This window comes from Canis aureus, chromosome 30, assembly GCF_053574225.1.
Source record: "Canis aureus isolate CA01 chromosome 30, VMU_Caureus_v.1.0, whole genome shotgun sequence".
Taxonomy (NCBI): Eukaryota; Metazoa; Chordata; class Mammalia; order Carnivora; family Canidae; genus Canis; species Canis aureus.
This window is the reverse complement of record NC_135640.1, coordinates 43,238,575-43,251,417: the sequence shown is the minus strand read 5'-3', so window position 1 is coordinate 43,251,417 and position 12,843 is coordinate 43,238,575. Positions and strand designations below refer to the sequence as shown.

The 12,843-nt window shown below is 60.1% G+C and overlaps 1 protein-coding gene and 1 long non-coding RNA gene across 2 annotated transcripts in view; both read right to left on the bottom strand.

The window, feature by feature from the left end:
• The window catches only part of PCBP3 (poly(rC) binding protein 3), a 251,246-nt gene extending 248,239 nt beyond the window's left edge, over positions 1-3,007 (bottom strand). The window contains exon 1 of the mRNA XM_077879440.1: positions 2,751-3,007. The gene's annotated coding sequence lies outside the window, so the exon portion shown is untranslated. The remainder of the gene's footprint in view (positions 1-2,750) is intronic.
• Positions 3,008-4,328: 1,321 nt separating this feature from the next.
• LOC144302085 (uncharacterized) lies at positions 4,329-5,544 on the bottom strand. The gene is made up of 2 exons (XR_013368977.1): positions 5,221-5,544; positions 4,329-4,566 (listed from the first exon to the last, which is right to left on the bottom strand). It is a non-coding gene; the product is annotated as an uncharacterized LOC144302085 (long non-coding RNA).
• Between the last annotated feature and the right edge of the window lie 7,299 nt (positions 5,545-12,843).

Below are 12,843 nucleotides of genomic sequence, written 5' to 3'. Positions count from 1 at the left end.
GTCACTGAAGGGGAGTGTGCCCTGGTTGGTCTCGGGCGTGGGACCGGCCGGTGGACCTGGACCTGGGCCCTCCCGGGCCGGCGCCCGCCCCCTCCTCCCCCGGGGTCTTGGAGGCGCGGCCGAGCCCGGCCTGCGGGGCCTGGTCCCGAGACCCCGCCCCGGGAGAGCCCGCCCAGCGCCCGCCCCGGGCCCCCCTTCCCGCCCCCGCCGCGCAATCCACCTGCACCTGCGAGTCTGTGGGTCCGGACGCCCGGGACGCGGCTGTGCTTCTGCATCACGTTCGCAGGTGCTGGGGTCCACACACCTGCCGGCAGGTGACCCAAGGGAGGTGACTGCTAGGCCGTCCTCGCGTGTTTAACTACCCCTCCTTCCACACCTCTTGGGCTTCTGTTTTGTTGGTATTAGTCACTTTTGTGGAGTGAACCCTGTGTGTCATCTGTGCATTGGGGCCTATTCTTAGGATTATTTCTTCCAGGGCAGCATCGCACAGCACGAGCCAGGTCAGACACCGCAGCCACACCTCCGAGGGCAGCCGGGCCTGCAGGGGTCCCGGGACTCCCTAGCCCGCACCCCTCCAGGTGCCCCGAGAGGGAACTAAGCCTCGCTGGGCCTCCTTAGGCCTGGGAGCAGCTGGCTGCCAGGGCAGGGACTGCGGGACCAGCCTGGGGCAAGGCTCTGACTCTTGGCGCCCCGATCGGTACCTTTTGCCCTTAGACCAGCCAGGAGGCATTTTCCAGGCTTCTCCCCTGTGAGCTCTACTCCTTCATGGGCCACTGGCAGCCTACTCGCTCAAAGGTCACCGTGATGACAGCTTTGTAGGAGCCTCACTCCAGCACACAGAGGACCCCTGAGGTGTTCAGAGACAGACGAGGCTGGGTGACACACAGACACAGGACAGAAGTCAGTGCAGGCACGGGGGGTGGGTCAGGAAGAGCTGTCTCATTTGCCTTCACATGTCCCTTGTGTATTCAAAGACAACCTTTGAAAAACAAAGGGCCCCCATCCTCAGGGTAAGAAGGGACTATGGGTGCATCCACCCCGGAGCTGCTGGGGAAAGCAGGAATACAAACATCTGGGTCGTGAGTCCTTCCAAAGAAGGGGTCACAGAGGCAGGGGCCACCCCAGCAGTGTGGCCAGCAATGGCCACTTCGAGCAGAGAGACATGCTTAACCGTGCGCTCTGGGAGGACGGCTCTGGGGGTAGGAAGGAGGCTGCAGAGAAGGAGGACATGGCGGCCCTGGCTGGGTCTCCCAGTCGGTCAGGAGGGGAGCACGGTGCTGGGAAGTGAGCAGGAAGGAACAGTGGACCCGGAGCCCGGGGTTGCAAGGATTTGTCACGTCCTGACTACGTGGCTCTGGCTGCCACCCTCACCTTGACTCTCTGGGCAGAGGATAGAAGGACCATGAGGCTTCCGCTCCTGAGGCCGGGGGGTGGGGGGGCGCCCACGGGCAGAGTACCTCCAGTCCACCCCCTAGATTACAGGCTGCCAGCTTCCCACTTCCCCATCCTCTCCAGGGGCCCTCGTCCCCTCAGCTGCCTTCATTGCCTCCTGAAAGACACAGTTAGTCATTAGGAAATTAATGATAGTGTTTTCGGGACAGCATGTTGGACCCTAACAACTTTCAATTATTTCCAGTTCCTGCCAGCCCTGGGAGGAAAAAAGCAGCTCATCTCATGCCTCCGCCCTTGACACACGAGACAATCCACGTCTGCCGGAGTATTATCATATGTTAGCAGATCTCTGAAAGCCAAACTGCAGACCACAGCAGCTGGGCCGGGGCCTGGAGCAGGCCTGGGCTCCGCCCCCTAAGCAGGACCAGCCTGCCGCGAATTCCCCACACACTGTGCTCCACGCACTTCCCCCTTCATTAGCACCGTGTGTGCTGTTCGCCACCCTCTCAATCGCTGTCACTGCGGTCCTTCCCGTGAGAAGTGCACCCAGGGGCCCGCATTTATAAATAACTCCATGGTGTCTTGTGGGGATGCAGGGAGCAGGGAGAGAAGGAGCCTTGTAATTATCATCTGCTTGGAATGATGTCAGATCAAGCCCTGGGAAGCCTCCTAGTGCCCGGCCTTCCTGATTGTCACACACATCCCCGCCACCAGGGAGTCTGGGGCATGGAGGGTGGGGGCAAGGAGCCTTCTCGGTTCCATATTAGATGGCTAAAAGGGCCGGGAAAATAGCTGCGCAGGAAGCAGTCCCAGTGGCCAACGGTGTCCAAGTCTTCCGGGTGGTGCAGGTTCCCGGGCGTGATCGCAAGTGGCACCCAGCACCCAGCTACAGAGGCCCCCTCCCCTGCTACGGAGAGGGGTCTGGAGCCATCGACCTGGGCCTGGTTGGAGTGCGGGGCGTCTGCCGGCCTCTACGTTGGGCCTGTTCTCCGCAGGGAGAGCTCACATCGGCCTCTCTGCCACCCCTTGAGCTCACGCTAAAGCGCAACGACACAGTTTACCTGGTCACAAGTCGAGAGCCTAGGGGACGAGTGTTGCTGCTAAAGCCCCGTTCACAAAACGCTGAGGCGGGACCACGCCGCCAGCGCCTGGGCACAAAGTGCGGCCCCGGGGGCGGCAGGGCTGGGTCTGCTGAGCTCAGAGGAGATTCCGTGAGGCCAGCGTGATGGAGCGCGAATCGGGAAGCCGGTAGACCAGGCCCACGCCAGCTGCCCTGGTCGGGGAACACGCCCAACGCTGCCCACTAGGCTCCTCCCCCGTGACGCAGGAATCCGAGCTGTGCACCTGGCCTTTCTTACCTGGTTGCTGAAGCCTCTGATGGCTCTTTCATCAGGTGAGGCGATCAAGGGGGCTCCTCTTGTGCCCCCCTGCTGGAGGAGCAGCTCCTAAGCAGTCATTGGCCATGTCCCCGGCCCGCGACTGGGCGGGCGTGGGAGGAGGTGAAGTCGCACCTGCGCAGAGGCAAGCTGTACCAACCAGGCTGCTGAGGTGCCCGCGCCTGGATGATGGTGAAGGCTGGAAACGTGCTCCAGGAGGAGAGCGGAGCATGCACGGAGCATCCAACACAGACATGCGGGAAGAAGGGGGGAAAGAAGCAGGGACATGAACGGTGCTGCAACCCGCCGGGACTCACAGACCCTCTCTCCTCTGGGGCTGGCAAACTGACCCACCGTCTACAGCGGCCCTGCACCCCAAGGTTCTCCCGGACCCACATGCTGCCCTGCGTCTGCACTCCCGTTGGACTGGGTCACCGTCCAGCCAGGCATGCCCCGACTGCAGCAGACTGCTCTGTGGGTATGAGGGGCTGGGAGACAGCAAAAGCTGTCCTTACGGTGGACACAGAAAGTTATCCCCATGCTGGGAAGTTGGGCTCAAACCACGCTTGGAAGCCATGGCTCTGACCCAAAGGATAAACGTGGGGGTGAGCAGAAGTCCTGCTGGCACCTGCCAGGACCCCAGCTTGCCTGGTGGGCTCCCTGCTTTTAGCCTGTAACAAGCATGGTTGTCGTCCCCGGTCTGGTCGTGGACGGGGGCCTGGGTTTTGTCCAGTGTTGTCGTCATCCCCGGGGGACTGGAGTCAGCGGCCTACGTCCTCTAGGCCCTTCACACGAAAAAGCAAGTGAGTCACAGCTGCCCTTGACTGCATGTCCCGATTCAGACAGCAGGCTCTGGAGCCGATGCGCCAAGGCCATCAGGGAAGAGAAAGCCAGAGCCAGAGAGGGGGACGGAGCCAGAGAAAGAGAGACACAGAGAGAGAGGGATAGAGAGAGATGGGAAGGGAGAGCCAGGGCCAGAGAGGGGGACGGAGCCAGGGCCAGACCTAGAGAGGGGAAATAAACAGAGAAGGAAAGACAGAAAGGGAAGGACACACAGAGACGGAGAGAAGACGCAAAGGGGGCGAGAGACAGAGACAGGCTGCTCCCGAGTGTGCTCCGGCCCTCCAGCCCTCCCCACGGCCAGCAGAGCGCCACGCGCACACCTTTTTATCTGCACGGTCTCTAGTGTTTCCTGTAAGGGAGGGAGGTGTGGCCTTCCTCCTCCTCTCTGAAAGGACGGGGCCTGCACACACCTCACAGCCCCCACCCCAACGTCACCGGGGCCGCCCCTTCTTCAGGGAGACTCCTCACAGTGCCTCCATGGAAGACTCTAGAGTGAGACCTGCTGTCCGAGCCGCCTCCCCACCCCAACACCCGCCGGGCCGGCAGGAAGAGGCCGGAAGGGCGAAGCAGAGCTTCCAAAGCCCTGAGCCTGAGGGAGGAGCCGCAGGCTGCGTGGCGGGACGCAGGGGTGCTGCAGGTGCCTGGCTTTGCCAAGCAGACCGAAGGCTCTACGGGGACCCACACACTGGCTGTTTTTCAATTAGGGTCACGTGAACGTTTTCGGTTGCCATAAATCATCTCTAATTAATAACAGTGGAGATGGATTTCAACACCCAAGAATATTCGTGCAATAGCAAGAGTGTGAAGGGGCAGGTATGGCTCAGCCGTTCCAAGACGATCTCCTTCAGACCCACATTTTCTTAGGGTTTCATCCATGACGTCCTTCCTTTGGCAACCACGCTGCCTTCCTGCTTTATCCATTTGATCGCTTGCTGGCAAAGACCTCTGATGAGAACTTTAAGGTGAAATTTAAAAATGTCAGTGTTGAGAAACCATTAAAATGCAAATTGTGGGGCTCTCAGAGGGCCGTCTGCAGCCCCTCTCCCAATCACCCCCTCCACTGCCTCAGGTCAGGCCGGCCCCCCACACGGGTTCCCCCAGGCCAGTGGGGAGCGAGGAGCTTGCAGACCCACAAACAAAGGCAAAGCAATGAAGCAAACCGTCAAAAGCTCCCAAGTGCACTGCACCTGCCACTCGCCCCCCAAGATGGGGAGCCAGGGGTCTTACAGGAGACCGTGTGAGCAAAATCGGAGCAGGAGCACGTGGTAGGTGTGCTGCAGCTGCAGGCCCCTCCCTGCCCCAACCCGACACCCAGACCAGCAGTGCTTGGTGACCCAGCTCACTCATACACGGATGGTCCCTCGCCCCCGTCTCTGCCGCTGGTGCCGGCTCAGCCGTCCAGGGTGCAGATGGAGGCGTCTCTGCTTTTACATTCACACGTCCCAGGCCACCGCTGCCCAGGGCCCAGAGCAAGGCCACGGAGGCAGGATTGCCTCCGACCCCAGGGCCGGCCGTGCCACCAGCTCTCCACTCTCCCACCTGCAGAGCAGCAGACCCAACCCTGTCTGCCTTTGTCTGGAAGGCCCCAGAAGGAGCTAGTGCCACTCACCCCGCTGGTGGGAACTTTACGTCAAGGGCTCGTAGGGTGGAGAGACGGTGGTGGCTCCTCCCGGACAGTGGTAGGCTTTCCAGCCACCAAGTGCCAGGCATATGCAAGGTGCCATCGCCATTGTGGTGTCTCTGTCACTCTCCCTGCTGACGTGGCACGGCCAGGATGCCACACTGAGCTTGAGAGGGGACCACACCCAAATCGCAACACCCGGTGGCAAAGCAGCTCTGCCACACTGCCGCCGCCCTGGCTGCTGGGCAGACTGAACCACGGGGCAGGCGAGCCTCCCAAATGCAAATTACAGGTGCCTGGTTGTACTAGGAGTACGACAAACCCAAGTGCTAGACAAATGGCCACCTTGTCTAATGCTCGCACACCCGCCGGCCCGTGCTGCGAGTTTCTGTACGGGAGGACGTGGAGGCACGGTCCAGACGAAGCCAGGAGAAGCTGGAAGTGTATTTGCAAAGCAGGTCATGTACAGTAGCGTGCTGGTGAACGGGGCTCGGGCCTGATGGCAGCTGAGAGCCAAGCCTAGGGAGGAAGCGCACAGCTCCCCACAGTCCACACAGGCTCGCAAGCGCACACACGCCTCCATGCACAAGCACACGTAACACACCTGCATGTGCAATGTACAAGCAACGCACACATGTACAATCACATATACACATGTATGCATACACGCATGGACAAGCACACATACAAGCACTGTATGCATACGCACATGCACACGTATGCATATATGTGCATATGTATAAGCACATGCACACACTCATACACACATGCACAAGCACTGCGCACACATACACCCACATGCACATGCATGTACAAGCACTGTGCACGTGTATGCATGCATGCACAAACACACATATACCTGCATGCACAAGCACACGTACACCCGCATGTACATGCCTGTACAAGCACCTGTGCACGTGTGTGCATTTGCACACGTGCACACAAGCATGTGGACACGTATGCACACATGCACAAACATGCGCATGTACACACAAGTGTGCATACACACACACACTCTGAAGACGGTGGCCAAAGCTAAAACCTGATGCTGTCCCCCAGCCTCTGTCCTCGCGGGGAAAGGACCAGGGTGGGCAGAAACCCTGAAAGGCTCAGTCTCCCCAGGAGGACACTTTGGGACGGGAGGTCCCCCCTCCACCTCTCCACCCTCTACCCGGTGGAGGAGAATCTCCAAGAGAATCACTCCCGGGGCCAGGCAAGGGGACAAGATGGACACTGACACTTCGGACCCGCCAGCCTCCCCCGGGGTCCTCCCTGAGTGGGACACGGCGACAGACCTCAGGAGATGGGGACAGACTGGTGTTGGCTCCTCAGCTCCAGGTCCCTGAGGCAGGAGGTGAGCAGGAGGGTGCAGACCAGCAGGACGTGTGTGACCAGGCAGAGAGGGTGCCCCGCAGCTCCCCGCGTGTCCTCCTGGCATCCCGAGGCGCGTGGGGACAGGGGCAGGCCAGGCCGACAGGACAAGCCCTGGAGGCAGACCAAGGGCCTTGGACCCCTTCCACTTGGAGGGAAAGTCACTTGTCCTGACAGACGCTGACATATACTTGAGCGCGGGTTTCCTCCCCTGCCGGCCTCGTAGAGCCCCGGTCTCCTGACACCTGCGTGGAAGGTCAAGACGGCCGCAGTCTGCGACAGTCCCCGTGTGAACAGGGGAAGCCCGTGCTCCTCCGAGTGACAGGCTGAGCTCTCTGACCTGCACGGCTGGACGGAGGGCTGCTGCGCTGGTTTCTGGGGCCAGGCCTCGGGGGCCTCCAGTGCCGCTCTCGGATTGCTCGCTCTCAGCGAAGCCAGCCAACGTGTGAGCCGTCCAGGCCCGGGCCCACCTCGCCCCGTGCGGGCCCAACCGAAAGATGCGTCTGCAGCCCTTCCAGCCCGGGGAAGGGGGCTTCGGATGGTGCCAGCAACGCCATGTATGAAGGACGGAGCTGACCCTGCCCACCCCCGGAGGGCTGAGAGGTGATTATAAACCATGGTTTGAAGCCGCTACGTGTTTACGTGGTCTGCTGTGCTTGTTAGACAATCAAAACAGGGTTCCACATGACATCGTCTTATACCAAGAGACCTATTTCGCCGTAAAGAGGGTCTGAAAATGGGCACATGCCCATGGTTCACTGGTGTGACCCTGGACCCCATCGCCCAGAAGCGGCCGACGCAGTAAGGGCGACGGCGAGGCGTGTTAACGGCGAGCTAAGGTGGCAGCCCTGGGCCAGAAGCCCACAGGAGTCCACCGCTGTCCCCCAGGACGCAGGGTTTGTGCACACGCGACGGTCAGGGAGTGGCCCTGGGTCCCCAGCGCCTTGGGTACCAGCTGCAGGAGCCACAGAGCAGAGCAAGTTTGCTGTCCCCACCGTCCTCGTGAGTCCGCGGCACGATTCCCGCTTCTGGTCACTGCAGGTACAGGCTGTGCCCGACGGGGCGTCCTGGTTCCCTGCTGGGGGCGGGCGAACATTTCTGCCAGCGTCCCCAGCACGCCGGCGGCCGCGACTACCACTCGGCCACGTCAGCTTCCCAGGTCGAGCAAGCAGAGAAGGGACTGAATCAGCCCCAAACACCGCGGGGGGCTAGGCCTGCTGTCGCTCGATGGGGACGGGAGGGAAATGCCTGGAACGGGCCCGTCCGCTGGGACACTTCACTGTCCGTGCCAACTGATAAACTGTAGGAGGACAATTGCAGCCACCGAGGCCCCTCTGAGGACAAACAAATCCGAGCAGCCGAGCTTCCAGCTGAGGGAGAACCGTCCAGAAAGGGGGGTGGATGAAGGAGTATTGACCTCAGCCGCGGGGACCGTAGCCGGGACCACTGCCCGCTTGGACATCCTCTCTCTGACCTTCCGGGAGGCAGCAGCTGGTAGCGTCGTGAAGCACCGTGCTGGCACCGCCCTCCCAGGGCGTAGGTCCGGGCACCTGTCCTCGGGCGGGACGTGTGTGAGATGCCCTGTCATCGGCGCCCTGTGGGTCCCACCAGGTTGCCCGGCTGGAGCAGCTCTGGCCACACCCGGCCCGCCCTGCAGCCCCCACGGCCCCCACGGGTCCCACGCACCCACCTGGGGGCTGTTTGCAGGACTGCGAGCCGTGGGTGAGCAACACCCACAGAGCCTTTCCTCGGGGTCACGGCGGAGGCCTCCTCCCGGCTTCCTTGGGGCATTCTTGTTGGCTCTGAGGATGCGCTGCACCATTACGCCGCCGCCGCCCATGCACACGCAACCTGCACATGCACGTGCCAGGGTGGGCACCCCGGCCTGTGAGCAGCAGGACCTGGCAGATGAATCCCGTCCCCTTCCCTTCCCCGCGCCGACGGGACTGAGTTCCAGGAGCTGCACAGAGCGTCTCTGAAGGCGGAGCGACCCCCCTGGTGTCTGTTGCCCTGCCTTCCCGCCTGCGCCCCCTCTTCTCCGAGACTGCAAACCCCAGGAAAACCGTGAGCACAGAAGCCTTTGCCTCAGGCTCTACTTTCTAGGGCAAGTGAGCTAAGAATAGACAACAATAATCATACAATTTTAACTATGCAGCCTTGTTCAAAAAAAGGGAAGGAGAACTTTATAGTGTCCAAAATAAATGCAAAGTCAAAGCCGGAGTAGTGACAGGAGCTGACGCCGGGTCAGCCCTCAGGGAGCAAGGGACAGACGACAGGAGTGGTGACAGGCTCGTGCGTAGCTCAGAGTGGAGATGGGGCCCGGGTCTGCATTCGCTGGGGCGGCCAGGGGCCACCTCACCCACGTAACGAAGCTGCTCCCAGAAATGAGCAAGGACGTTTTCCATCTTCGTGGAGGTCGCAGGAAGAGGCTCACGGAGGAAATGGGAACTCTGAGCACACGCGTGAGGACGTGCAGGTCCCGGCCTAACATGAGAATAAAAGCCACGTCGTGATTGGCGTCCCCCGTGCACAGGAAGGGGGAGAGGTGGGCGGCGAGAGCTGTTCACGCAGGAAACAAGGACGAGAGGTCAATGATAGTAAGATCAGGGGCGACATAAATAAATAACAAAACTTTTTATTTATTTATTTTTAATTTTTTTTAACAAAATTTTTTAAAGAAGTAACTTAGAAACTTCGGAGATGGAAAATATCACGGAAGGTGGAAAGTCTTGGGGCGAGGGCTGAGGACAGGTGAGACAGTGGGCCGGGCTCCGTGAGCTGGAACGGAGGCGGGAACGGTCCCCGGAAAACAGCACAGAGAGGTCAAAGGTCGCTTCAATCACGGGCCATCAAGAGACGAAAAACAGAGACAATGCAACGGAGGTGTTGAGGGGGGACTAAAGGCAACGCTCGGAGAAAATGACGAGGAAGTTTCCAGAATGGACCGTGCGCGAGTTTGCTGGGCCGCCGTGACCTGGAGCCACGAGGGGTGGGCCGGACCGGCGGGGCTGCTCCTCCCGGGGCCTCTCTCCGCGAGTGTCCCCGCTCCTACGAGACCAGGCCGCGCTGTGGCCTCAGTTTACCTTAACCACCTCTTCACTAAGGACGCCGTCTCCTGCTATGGCGCCTTCCGAGGAGCAAAGCCAGCCCGCGACAGATGCCACCGACGGTGGACAACGTGGAAGCTGCCACCTGAGGCTCGAGCAAAGCCGACACACGGGACCGTCACAGAGAGGAGCCCGCAGGCGACGGAGGCAGAGGCCGCTGTCGCTGTCCAGGGACCCCGCCGCCGAGCGAGCACGGACGCCCGCAGAAGCGTCCCTCCACGGGGAGCCTGAGTGTCTCGACAGACGGGGGTCCCCAAGCGCTCTGGAGCGACACGGAGCGACACGGCCCCGGGACGAGAGGGCGCCCACGGAGACGGCCATGCAGGCGGCAGGCGGGTGCGGAGTCCCAGCAGCGGGGCCGAAACAGCAGCGTAGTGGCTCACTGGGGACCTCGAAGGTCATGTGGGCCAAGGAGGGGGCACTCAGGCCTCCATGACCGGAGTGGGCACCGGGAGACGTCCCCAGAATGATCCCTGGTGCAGGAGAAACTCTGGGTTCTCTCCACAGAAGCCTCGTGACCCAACACCAGGCGGACAAGGGGGGACTTCTGTGCCCTGGGGGGTGGACAGCAGGGCCCTCGCCCGGGCCACCGCACACCGTGTGCTGCTGTCCATGCTGCTCCCAGGCAGGGACCACAGCGGGCAGCACCCCGCAGGCTCTGCCCAACAAAGGGGAGCCTCTCGTTTTGCACAGGGGAGCCCTGCTCCCTGCATGTGTCTGGGCACAGCAGGATCCACGGGGGCAGGCCTACCCCTGGTGTCTACATGGCCCATGGCAGCCTCGAGCCTCCCACTCCCCTCTTGTCCCATCCGCAGCTCGTCTCACCCTGCGGTAGATGACCCAGACCTCTCAGACCCCCACCCGGGTCTGCCCTGGGAAGGCCCCGGGCCTTAGCAGCTCTCCAGGAAGGCTGGCAGGTGTGGTCCACAGGGGCTGGTGTGGGATGCGGGTGGACACAACCCTCTGGCCATGAGGCTTTTGATGTACAGGGAGGGGCAGAGTAGGGCCAGAGCGGTTGGAGGGGATCCCTCAGATCCCGGAGGGCCGCATTTCAGGCTACTGTGCCCACCGCGTGCTTTACAGGTGACGTCTCATTTTATCCAACCCACCCTCACAAAGTGGATAAGTGCTTTAAAAGTCGTGCACCCGAGTGCACACATGCATGCACATCTGCATACACACCTGCACACACACACCTGCACATGCATGCCATGCACACCCCCACACACCCATGCACACATGCATGCACACACAGGTCGCACACACACCTGCACACACACACCTGCACATGCACGCCATGCATACCTGCACACATGCACACACAAGCACAGGTGCCATGCACACCCTCACACACCCATGCACACACAAACAACCCCACAACCAGAAACCCCGCTAGCAATAGGAGCCCACGGTGGCCACGGGAGGACGCGGTTGACCCAGGCCTCCGGCTCCCACCAGCTGCTCCCAGGCCACGTCAAAAGGCAAAGCAGGCTGATGGCAGGATGTTCTCCTCAGGCCTGGTAGTGGACGGCTAGCCCGTATTTTTAACAAGAGGCGTAAGAGCTTATGTAACCTGTTCCTTCCAGGGGAAAGTGAAGTTTCTAGCAGTCGGTGAGGAAACCCCCGTCCTTTGGAAGAAGCAGGTGATGTGCTCTGAAAACGGATACTCCATCTAACGTCCTGTGGCTCCGTTGCCAACACCAGTTCAGTGTGTCACCTAGAACGGTTCTCGTATCTGCTCGTTTCTAAAACGTAGAAACAATGTTTTGTAACCATCAAAAATGGTCTTTCAGATAAAACGTCTCAGTGAGTTTTGAACCCATTTGTTAAAGACGCGCCAGTGCGACCCTTCCAGCCGGTCTGCAGGACCCCGGAGGGCTCCAGGGCCGACGGCGGCTCCACACTAGCCTCCGTGCAACGCGGGCGGACCCCAACAAGGCCCGGACGTGGGAGGACCTGGGAGGAACTGGGAGGCCACAGAGGGCGCCCCCCTCGGCTGGAATCCCCGTGTTCTTCTGCGCCGTTCCCTTCTGCTGCGACAGCCGCATCCTGAAGCCCGCCCGTCACATCAGGAGCCGTGGGGCACAGGGCCCGGTGCACCAGCCCCCGGGCTTGGAAGCGACCAAGTGCAATCGTCCCCACCAGCCTCCCTAAATACCATTACAATGATCGATTTGTTAAAAAAATAATAATAAATAAATAAATAAATAAATAAATAAATAAATAAATAATTTATAATGCTAAATTGAGAGCAGAATGGTTTTTTAAATGATAAATCAACATTTTTGAAATGTTCATTTCATTTTATCAGAAATGATGGGATCTCATTTTCACGTATGCTTTGTATGTCTGATATTTTAGTGCAGCGCGTCGCACTACGTATTTTTAATTACATAGATTACATATATTTGGAAGGAGGCCCTCAGATGCTTTTTACTGATGTGCGGGTGATCAAAATGCTTAAAGACCATGCGTCAAATTAAATTTTTTAAGATTTAATTTAGTTTTATTTTATTTTTAGATTTATCTATTTATTATTCATGATAGACACACATGAGAGAGAGAGAGAGAGAGAGAGGCAGAGGCACAGGCAGAGGGAGAAGCAGGCTCCATGCAGGGAGCCCGACGTGAGACTCGATCCCTGGTCTCCAGGATCACGCCCTGGGCCAAAGGCAGGCACCAAACCGCTGAGCCACCCAGAGATCCCCCGCCTTATTTTTTTTTAATTTTAAAGAATTAAAGACATTCATAAAATACCGAGAGGAAAAGAAGGAACAGCAGAGAACAGCGTGTGATTGGCTAGGAGTGTCAGGTGGGCCTCGACCCACCCCTGCTTGTGGCGCCCAAGGGGACCCTGCTGCAGGGCGGAGGGGGACCTGGGATCTGGGACCCTGCCCAGGGCGTCACTGGGCACCTGCAGCCTGAGGCTGAGCCCTGGGAACCCGCGGCGTTCAGGCGTGGGGCCCACAGGCTGGGCTCACGGCCCATTGCACGCGCGAGCAAGGAGCGTGGCAGTGGGCTGGCCGACCACGCTCCCCCAGACCCCCGCCTGCTGCCTGCCCAGGGCTCCTCTCACCCTGCTGCTGGCCTGCGGGGGGGGCAAGCCCGGAGTCCTGGAGGCGAGAGGAGACGG